Consider the following 10,650-nt stretch of genomic DNA (forward strand, 5'->3'; position numbering starts at 1 on the left):
GAAACGAACATTTTTGAAAATTAAAAACTTTTTGTCTATTTTGAAAAGCAAACCTGAGCAACAGGGTACATTCAAATGAAACATGCATGAGCGAGAGTATGTTGATGTCTATTTCAATATATGTTACAAGCAGGTTCTCCTCCAGGATAGTCTGTGGTCAATGGCAAGAATGAAAAAACAGAATGAAAATGCATGAAAGTGAATGAGCTCGCTAAGTTGAAAACCCGAAAGGGCGACTTAGGCAAAAATGAGCACCCCGCTGGATTGACAACCCGAAAGGGCAATTCAGGCAAAAATGGGGCATGGAAAAGAATTTATTTCCCCGGTGGGTCGAAAACCCGAAAGGGCGATCCAGGCAAAAATGGGATGCAAAAAATGAATGATGAAAATTGAGAAAATAACATGCAAAAAGCATTGACCACAGATGCAATGTCTACAACATGCCCAGCACAACGGCATTGTCCCCGGTAAAGTCTTCCAAGATTCTATCTCCAGCAAGTTGCATACCTACCTGCCCTCAGCCTTGGTTCTGATACGTCTCCCAACGACGTCATCTCCAAAGAGGATTTCCAAGAATGTGTAATATAGCACGAGCCACTACGTGCCCAATACTCTGATGTCTTGTCTTCCCCGTGAAGTCGTGCCTACAAAATGCCAACAGTCATGCATTACAAGCATTCATACATGCATAATCATGCATATTACGTACCCATGCATTTAATGAAATTGTTATATCATCCATGCATATTGCATTTCCAATGTCAACATCAGTCTCAATTCAATACTCATGTCAGGTTCTCTGTCAAAACCTTGTGAGCCAATAATATCGGTCAATTTCTACCTTTCAATTCAAATCGACGTCAAGTCAATCTCAATCTATATTTTGTCAACAAACCAATCCCCTGTGAATATGTTTCTGTTCGGTCAAGTGGCTAGTTCAAGTCCAAGAACAGCTTGTACCTATCAATTTGCTTATGTTATCGGTCAAGTGCCCAGCTCAATCCAAGAGCAGCTTGTACCCGCCTATTTGTCTCTGTTCGCTCAAGTGGCTAGCTCGATCCAAGAGCAGCTTGCGCCTGTCTATTTTGTATTTGTCTCCGGTGGAGTAACCAGTTCGCATCCAAGAACAAGCTCGCACCTGTCTATTTGCCTTGCTTTCAGTCGAGTAACCAGTTCGAATCCATAAGAACAACTCGTACTTGTCAATTTTCTCTTTTTCCCAGTCGGGTCACCAGTTCGAATCCATAAGAACAACTCGCACTTTCCAATATCCCCAAGTGAGTTACCAGTTCGAATCCATAAGAACAACTCATGTTTGTCCAGTAACCTCTATCCCCTGTGAAGTGACCAGTTCGAATCCATAAGAACAACTCGCAGTTGTCTGTTTGTTTCATCCCCGGTCAAGTGGCTAGTTTGAATCCAAGAACAGCTTGTACCTTTCCAACTTGTTTCTAGTTTCCCGTTACTCTGCTATTCACTATCTTTGTCAATGTCTACCAATCCCGCAATGGATACGACATATTTTGTTAATTTCCAATCCCCATGAGATCTTGCATTCATAATCCAAATGATGCATGGCATGCATATTATTTGAAAATGGGTAGGCGTATTTTTACGTCCAAACACAGTGCAAATGCTAATATTTAAGTATCTTCGTCCTGTCAAGCCAAAGACTCCGTCTCTTGACTCTCCAGACAAAGAAACTTAAATAGGGGCAGCTGTTATACCCTGTTTTTGGACCTAAAAATACTGGGCCCAATTTCATTTCAAACTTTGTCAAATGTCAAATTTCAACTGCACAGTTCAATTTGTCTCTGCTACGCAGTGTTTTCAATCACATTTTTACCTATGTTTTTCTTGCATAAAACCTTTCAAGATGTCTTTACTTGTCTTGTAAGTCATTTAAAAGTGTCTCTGAATCATTACATTGCTTTTTCTACAAGTTTATTTCAAAATTTGCAAAAAGTTATACAGAAGGGTATTTTGGTCATTTCCTGCAGTGGGACCCATTTTCATCCTTGTGACTATCTCTGAGCCTTTTCAAATTCATTTTTGACATTTCATCAGTAAACCCTGTTTAAATTCATTTCAAATTCGCGTCTGAGTCAGTGTCAGGTCAATTTGAATCTGTTTAGGTCGTTTTTAGCCCTAGGGGCATTTTGGTCATTTCACATAAAATTTTGGCATGGGGAGGTTACTTTGAAGTACCTCATTTAGGCCATTGGTTCGTTTTAGTCCGTTTTGTCAATTTTATTTTTTGTTTCGCTTTACGTTGGGTCAAATTACGTTTTTTATTCAATTTTATTTTTTAATTGCATTTTGGTCCCTCAAGTGAGGTCCCAAAATTGCATTTCAGTCCAGAATTTTCTTTTTTTACATTTCAGTCCTTTTTGTCAATTGCAGTTTAGTCCCTTAATTTTTCAATTTTGCAGAAAGGTCCAATTTCATTTTTTGCCCAAGGCCGTGCCATCGTTTTTTTTCAGGTCCAGGTGTCACTTTCTCATTTGTTCAGATACACACATGTCAAGCTATAAAAGGTGCACAGTGCCACTCAGAGCCGGAGATTACACGCCAACTCATAAACACAAATTCATTTTTCTTTTTCCAGCAACTGAATCAAAACAGAAGAATTTCTCAGAATCATCAAGAACATTCAAACCCTAACCGTTTCTGAACCAACTCCAAATCAATTCAAATCAATCCAAATCAACTCAAATCAGTACAGAATCAACAAGATTTTTGCAATTCTCAGAGATTCTGCATCGAATCTTCATCATCGAATTGAATTTCTTCGCAATCCAAAGTGAGAATTCGCCATTGGCGAACTCCAGCACTGATCACGAAGATTTCGAGAGTGTGAAAAGAAGAAAGAAAGAAACAGAATCCAGACCGGTGAAGAAGAAGAAGAATCACTGATTTATTTTCAGTTTCAAAACCGGAGAACAAGAAATAAAAGCCAAATCCAAGTGTTTCCGAAGAACTCAACAGAATCTCCATAAAAAAGCTCAGGTAAAACTCAGAATCCTTCCTCAAAAAAAGTAATATCACAGTTAAACCTGCAAGTAGAAAACAGAAGATTTTCCAGAACCACGAAACAAAACCGTAACCGTAAACACAAAATCTAGATCCATAAGGATCTAGGTTTTGAAAGCAAGAACAAGTATCAGAAAAGCCATCAAGCGACGAGATGATGTAGATCTTTAGAGATCAAAACGATTTAGTTCAAAAAATCAGAAAAAAATCATTTCAAAACCGTAAAGGATTTTTTAAGATCTACGTCGTTTCAGGCCGTGTATGAGAAAATAATTGCTAGATCCGTGTTTAGGGTTGAAGGACGAATCGTTAGATGTAAAAATCACAAGTTTTCTGAAAAATTTCACGGCGGAACCCTAGATCTTCACCGGAGAAGATGAAGTTTCCGGTGACCTATGAAGGTTCCGGCCGGTCCTTCATCCTCTCCGGCGTGCCATGCCAGAATCCGGTGAGAAGAGAGAAGAGAGAGAAGCTCTGAGCTAGAGAGAGAAGGGGAAGTAGAAAATGAAAAAAACCGGTGCCATGCCTTTTAAATAAGCTAGTGAACCAGACCGGTTCAAGACCGGTCCAATCCTGTTGATTCCAGGCCGTTTGATCTAGGGTTTCAGGACCCTGGATCAATCCTGTGGCTCCTGTGAATCCGGTTCCTTAGGGTTTTGGGTTGGGCCTTTGTTTCCTTTGGATCTTTACGTTTTGCTATTCCTGTGCTATTCACACCTCTATTTTTTGCTACCTGTACCTATGTCTTGATTAAAATTGTGATAAAATTCCTAGAAAAATTCATACATGTTTCCTGATATTTTCTTAGTGTTTTTATGACATTTTTGCACATTAAGGATCTATGAAATTTTGGTATGGTTAATTCATAGCATTTTAATTCTCTTTGAATTATTTGTTATGGATTCTTCTTCATACATTTGTCCTTGATGTGCGAATATGTGATAAAAGCTTTTTGATGTGTTAATATGAGAGATTTGTGCCTATAATTTCGTGTTGTTTTGCTGTTTTGATTTGGTTCATGAGTGCTTGATTTTATGAACAATATATGCATATTTTGAAAGATATAAAATGCCAAGTTTATTCTAGAAAATATGGCATGAAACCATGCTTGCATGTTTCCAATAACTTCATGCTATAACTTGAGATAAAGAAAACCCTTTCAAAATTTGTTAAAGCATGAGAATTAGAGGCCAAGAATGCTTTAGGCTTCATACCTAAGTTTTTAGGATTTGATGTCATTTTGTTAACTTTTTGTGTCATCTTGCATGCTTTTATTTCTTAGTGCTTATTATGTTTTTTCTTTTGACTAACGAGTTTATTTCCATGTTTCATGCATCCCATTTAGTATTCCCTCCACCTTCTTTAGCCTAGCATTTATTTTTGCAAGTTTTAATTCATTTGGTAATGTAATTTGTTATCATTGGTTTGTAGCTTGGCAAAGGGGCCATAGAATGTATTTAGGCAATTTTTGTAATATGGACTATGGACACTATGACGCACCGACACGCACACACTCACCTTAGATGTATGCATAGGATTGTATGGTTAAATAAGCGTTTAGGTTTTAAACACTTAGAGAAAATCCATCTTTTTTTCAAAAAAAAAACAATTGAACTTCACTTCAAAAATTTTCATAATAAATATGAAGTCAACACTTCATTTTTTTCTTTTCTTTTTCTTAAGAAAAATTCAATTCATCTTAATCATTTAGACTTTCTTTTTAATCACTAATCAAACCTCACTTTTTGCTAAATCTAATGCCCTTGAGGCCTCTCATCTCTATTCTTCAAAAATCTCTTTTCAAACTTAAAATCAACCAATAAAAACAAAAACCATCTTTGAGCAAGAACTACGAACGGTTTTGATCCCTAAAAAGGGTACGTAGGCAATGAGTCAAAACTCATCCAAGCCGAAATAAAATCAAAATTCTACTTCTTCTCACCCCCATTCTTAACTAAATAAACCTCCCATTTTCAAAAGTAAGTAAAAATAAAGCGTAGAAATCGACTTAGGAAAACGGCTCCTATAGAGGACTATAGTTACTCCGGGTGCCTAACACCTTCCCGTAGTAAAACCGACCCCCGAACTTAGAATCTAAGGGTTTTTTCTCAATTTTTCCCTTCCCAAGAAAAAAGAGAGATATCAACGGTCGAAAGGTTCAAGTCCAATTAATGGCTTGGCACCCAAAAACCATGATAACAAGTCCTAAGAATCCCCGTAGTTGCTTCACATTCACAGGTTGAGGCCATTGGAGCATGGCGTTGATTTTTTCCGGATCCGGTCCTACTCCCTCAGCTGATACTATATGACCTAGATATGCAATAGAGGTCTGACCAAAAGAACACTTTGATTCTTTTAAAAACAAATGGTTTTCCATCAGTAAATTAAACACAAGTTCCAGATGTTGTACATGTTCAGTGATTGATTTGCTGTAGACCAGTATGTCGTCAAAAAAAACAATGACGAATTTCCGTAGATAAGGGTGGAAGATATCATTCATGCTAGATTGAAATGTTGATGGAGCGTTACTCAGCCCAAACGGCATCACCAAGAATTCGTAGTGTCCGAGGTGTGTCCGGAACGCCGTTTTGGAAACATCGTCTGGATTCATACGTATTTGGTGATAACCAGAACGTAGATCCAGTTTGGAGAAGTAAGCAGTGCCATAAAGCTCATCCAGTAGCTCGTCGATTGCTGGAATAGGGAATCTATCCTTGACTGTGATGGCGTTGAGAGCCCTGTAATCCACGCAGAACCGCCACGTTCCATCTTTCTTTCTGACCAAGAGGACTGGAGAAGAAAAAGCACTACAACTGTTCTGAATAATACCTTGTTGAAGCATAGATGTTATCTGTGCTTCTATCTCTTGCTTCTGGAAGTGAGGGTAGCGGTACGGCCTGACATTAACTGGGTCTGCTCCTTCCTTCAAGGGGATTCGATGGTCAATTGTGCGCGAAGGTGGGAGGGTTTCTGGTTCCTCAAAAATGGACCGGAACTGCTGGAGGATTGGCACAATTTCAGGCGGAATCTGTTCAGGAATTGCTTCATCAGGGGATGGACCATTGAAGTGGAAGCGGAGTAAGGTGTCAATGGCGTTGGTGGAGGCGAGACGCCTGAGTTGATGTAGTGAAGCTTCATCTGCACTTCTTCTGGGAACCCCAGTTAATTGAACCACCTCATCATCCTTCATGAATCGCATGGTTAGGCGAGTGAAATCCGTGAGAATGGGACCCAGAGTTTGGAGCCATTGCACTCCAAGAACCAATTCGGCGTCGCTGAGAGGTAGCATAAACATATCCACCATTGTTTGGTAAGAACCCATGTGTAAATTAACTTGAGGACAGAGTAATGTGCAAGCTAATTCTTCACCATTACCTACCAGAACCTGGAACCCTGGAGCTTGTTGTGTTGTAAGGCCTATTTGTTTAGCAATTCGATCCTGGATGAAGTTATGGGTAGAACCACTGTCAATAAGGATAGATACAGGATGTTTGTTAATAGAGCCATGGACGCGGAGGGTTTGTGGGATGGGGTGGCCCATGAGAGCGTGGAGACTAATTTGGGCTTTATCTGTGTTTGGGGTGGTGGGTGGGTCGGGTTGTAGTGGAGCGGGTGAAGCCATAAGAAGTTGGGTTAGGGTTTCATCATCTGGTATGTCGGGTTCCGGGTCGGGTGCTGCAATCAACAGATGAAAGAGTCGTTTGCAACGGTGACCAACGTGAAAACGTTCATCACAGTTGTAACATAACCCTTGATCACGGCGAGCCTGTAATTCATCAGGGGTAAGGCGTTTGATAGTGGTGGGTCGATTTGTGGGTGGTTTGAGCGGTGTTGATGTCAAGGCTGGCCGAATCGGAGAACGAGAGGGTCCGGCGGTGGGAGTATTAGGAGTAGGAAGAGTTTTAGGGAAGCGGTCGTTTACCTTATCCTCCTGCAGCTTTGCGAGACTGATGGCGTGTGGTAATGAAGTGGGTTGAAACGCCTGAACCTCACGGCGAAGCTCCGGTTTGAGTCCGGAGATGAAGCAGCTTAAATAACGCTGTTGAGATAAACCAGTGATGCGGTTGGCTAACCTTTCAAACTCCGTTTGATAGTCCTTGACAGAGGAAGTTTGACACAGCTTGAACAGAGCGCCTTTGGGGTCGTCGAAGTGAGACGGTGCGAACCGGATTTCCAGAGCGTGGAGGAAGTGATTCCAAGATAGGAGTTGAGCATTTGAGTGCATCCACTGATACCACGTAAGGGCCTCACCGTGCATGTAGAACGACGCCATACGGAGGCGCTGATCTTCCGGCGTCTGATGAAACTCAAAGAATTGGTTAATCTTGAAGATCCAACCAAGGGGGTCGGAGCCGTCAAAGGTGGGAATTTCAAGTTTAATGGAAGCTGGAGAAAACAAGGGTTGTGGTGGTGGATCTGCTAATTGGAATCCCGGAGGACCCATTCAAGTGCGGATCTGATTGACCTCAGTGGTGAGGGAGGAAAGGTCAAGGAGAATACGGTGGAGGAGTTCATCGGAAGTGGGAGGAGAAGACATCAATGAAAGCACCAATGAAAGGATAAGGTATTGAAAAGGATAAATGTACTATAGCTAACAAATAAAAACAGAGAACTTTCTTCTTTAATTTCTTTGATACCTTCTTTATTCAATACTTCAACCTTATAAAGGCACGCTAGTGTAGCTAAATGATTGGTGACTCATGCATTCTAACAAACTAGAGTGAGTCAACAACAAACATTGATACAAAAGGAATATTCTAAACATCATTCTAGAAGGTCTGATCTTATCATTTTAGTACAGCTGATATCCATTCAGCCTCTTGGGTTTCTGCTTGTTTCGTTTGGGCCTAATTCTCTTGACAGGTCCAACAGGTTCCTCTTCAGCTAATTCATCATCTCCCTCTTCTGGCTCAGTGTTCATTTCAGATGGTGATGTGTCTACTTGCATGATTGGTATCGTGTTGCCTTAATATAAATCTTTGCGAGAAAAATGATCAACTGATTTAGGAAAATAATGTAAATATATTGTAACTTGGAAAAAATTAAAGCTTCCGAATCTATTTGAAGAAAAAAGACAATTTGGTTCCGTGGAAATTTTTTGATGTGTATTAGAAAAAAAATTAAGAGGAGAAAATATTTTTAATTATACAAAGTGATAGTAATAATTTTTTATAACAGTTCTTATGAGATTTTAATTTAGTATCATGAGGTTATATTAAGGTTAAACTTTTACGACTAAATTAGTGATGTATATTTATGCATTGCTAAAGCATTGAAATTTATATGCAAGGTGTTGCAATATAGAGTTAGCTTAAGTTAACTAGGTGACTTATGCATAACTAAATATAACCAAAATGAGAGCCCCGCTAGTGCCTTTGGAGGGAGGTAAATGTAATTACCTTTGTAAATGCTCTTTGAGCCCGAAGGTCTTCCCTGCCTTGGACTGGGGCACCATCCCCTCACCCTAAAAAAATGTAACCAAAAAAAATATAACCAAAATGAATAAGTGAAGATATATTAAGAAGTAAAATAATGAAATTTAATTTTGGAAATCATGTATCGAACAGTTTAAAACTTTAAAAATTGACTTTTGGTTTGGTTTCCATTCAAGTATGTTTTGTTCATTTTTAAGTTTTTAATATTATTTGCCCGTGTACTTCTAAAAAAGAAAAAAATATTTTCCCATGGTAAATAATAAGTTGAGGTAAATGGTGTCAACATAAGTGTGATGATTTTTCTCTTCTAACCGTACAAGTATCTATGTTAAAAAAGAAGTGGAACATTTACGTATCAATATATAATATGCTACTACAAATAGTATTTTTACTAGTTTATATAGATGGTCTCATGATAGATAACATTTACGTCTATAAATAATATTAATACATTAATTAGATTACAAAATGACAATATGTGCATTATGAGGAGGTCATCAAATTCACTATATATAGTAGTAGCTGCAGTGTAACAATTCTTCACCAGCCTAATACACATATTAAATTCTAAGCTTCTACAATGGAGTTCACTTAATTTCTATTTTCGCTGTATTTTGTGTAAGCTATTTTGTTCTTCGCTTGATCACTAAATACATGATTGAGTGTCTCAACATAATATAATTTCATGCATTTTTCCTATGTGTTGACACATTATTAATTTACAATGTTATATGTTTTTCATTAGCAATAGTATTGATTGCATGAAAGTCTTTATAAATCAAAACAAGGATGCACGCACACACAAACAAAACTTCATTTTGCTAATAATGGTAAATAAAGTATATATATAGAAAGAAACAAGTGATGTTATTAACTTCAATTAGTACATTCAATGAATCACAATAGGGCTTCACCTTAAACATAATATAATGTCAATGATAGAAAATAATTATTTTTTCTTCAAAAAACAATCAATTTAATTATTAATTTAATGTTTGGTGTACCGATACACTCAAAATGTTGGGTGTACCATAGAATTTGCCTATTATCATACACATTATTTTGATCAATTTTATTTTTTGGTATTTATCAAGTATAATGTATTAAAAAAGAATGTGTGTTAAAAATAAATTATTAGAAAGTGTGTTAATTTCTTTTTTAATAAAGGCTTAAATATGTAACCCGTCTCTGTAATTTGGAGTATTTTTTCTTTTCATCCATGTATCCTTTTTTTCTTTCAAAATTGTCCCCGTAAGTTGTTAATGTTATACTATTCGTCCCTCCTGTTAGCTTCTGTTGCAAAAGAGTACACGTGGCTAACAGAGGATGATGTATATGTGGATGACGTGGCAGACAACGCTGATGTGGCAAATTCGACGATGAGTTGCACAGGGAGACACTACGCCAAAATAGGGAAAAAAATAGCGCCCGTTTAGTCAGCGCTTAATAAAGAAAGCGATATATTACCTTTACTAGCGCCATTTACAGTAGCGCTTCAAAAGCGCTATCTAAAGCAAAAAAAAAAAAACGCTATATAAGCCCATTTTTGTAGTAGTGAGAGGGACCAAAACCAAAAAACAAAATTCGTAGAGGGACCAAAACAAAAAAATGAGAAGTCGAAAAATTCAAATTTTAAAAATAACAATTCTACCATCTTCTTCATGTCTTTCTTTTACCATTTTCATCTTAGCTGCATATATTCAACATTTCTTCTACCCATATCCTCCATTCATGCTAAAAATTCAAATTAAAACCCAAAACCTAAAGTATCCGGGCTTTATAGGCACACACACATATATATTAGGGAAATGATAACGTGTTCCCTCAAGGCACATGTTAAGGAATCTAAACCGGAAATTTTGTCTACGAAATTGTGCCAATTTATTCTTCTAAAAAGTTACCATTAATATTTTCTAATAAATATTTACCATTTTATTGAATCCTTAACATGTGTTCTAAAAACACAAGTTAGCATAACCCTATATGCCTTAAAATATTTTTGTGTGTGTCCAAACACCATTTATTTGGTCTTGTGACCACATTAGAATTCTTCTCCATGAGAATACTGGAACCTAGTCACCTAGGTGATATATAAATTTTTTAATGTTATAATTTTTTTTTTAAAGTAAAGGTTATTTAATCTTTTTTAAAGGTCCATATTAAATAAACATATGTACTCATT

The sequence above is a fragment of the Medicago truncatula genome, chromosome 8 (genome assembly GCF_003473485.1).
Source record: "Medicago truncatula cultivar Jemalong A17 chromosome 8, MtrunA17r5.0-ANR, whole genome shotgun sequence".
NCBI lineage: Eukaryota > Viridiplantae > Streptophyta > Magnoliopsida > Fabales > Fabaceae > Medicago > Medicago truncatula.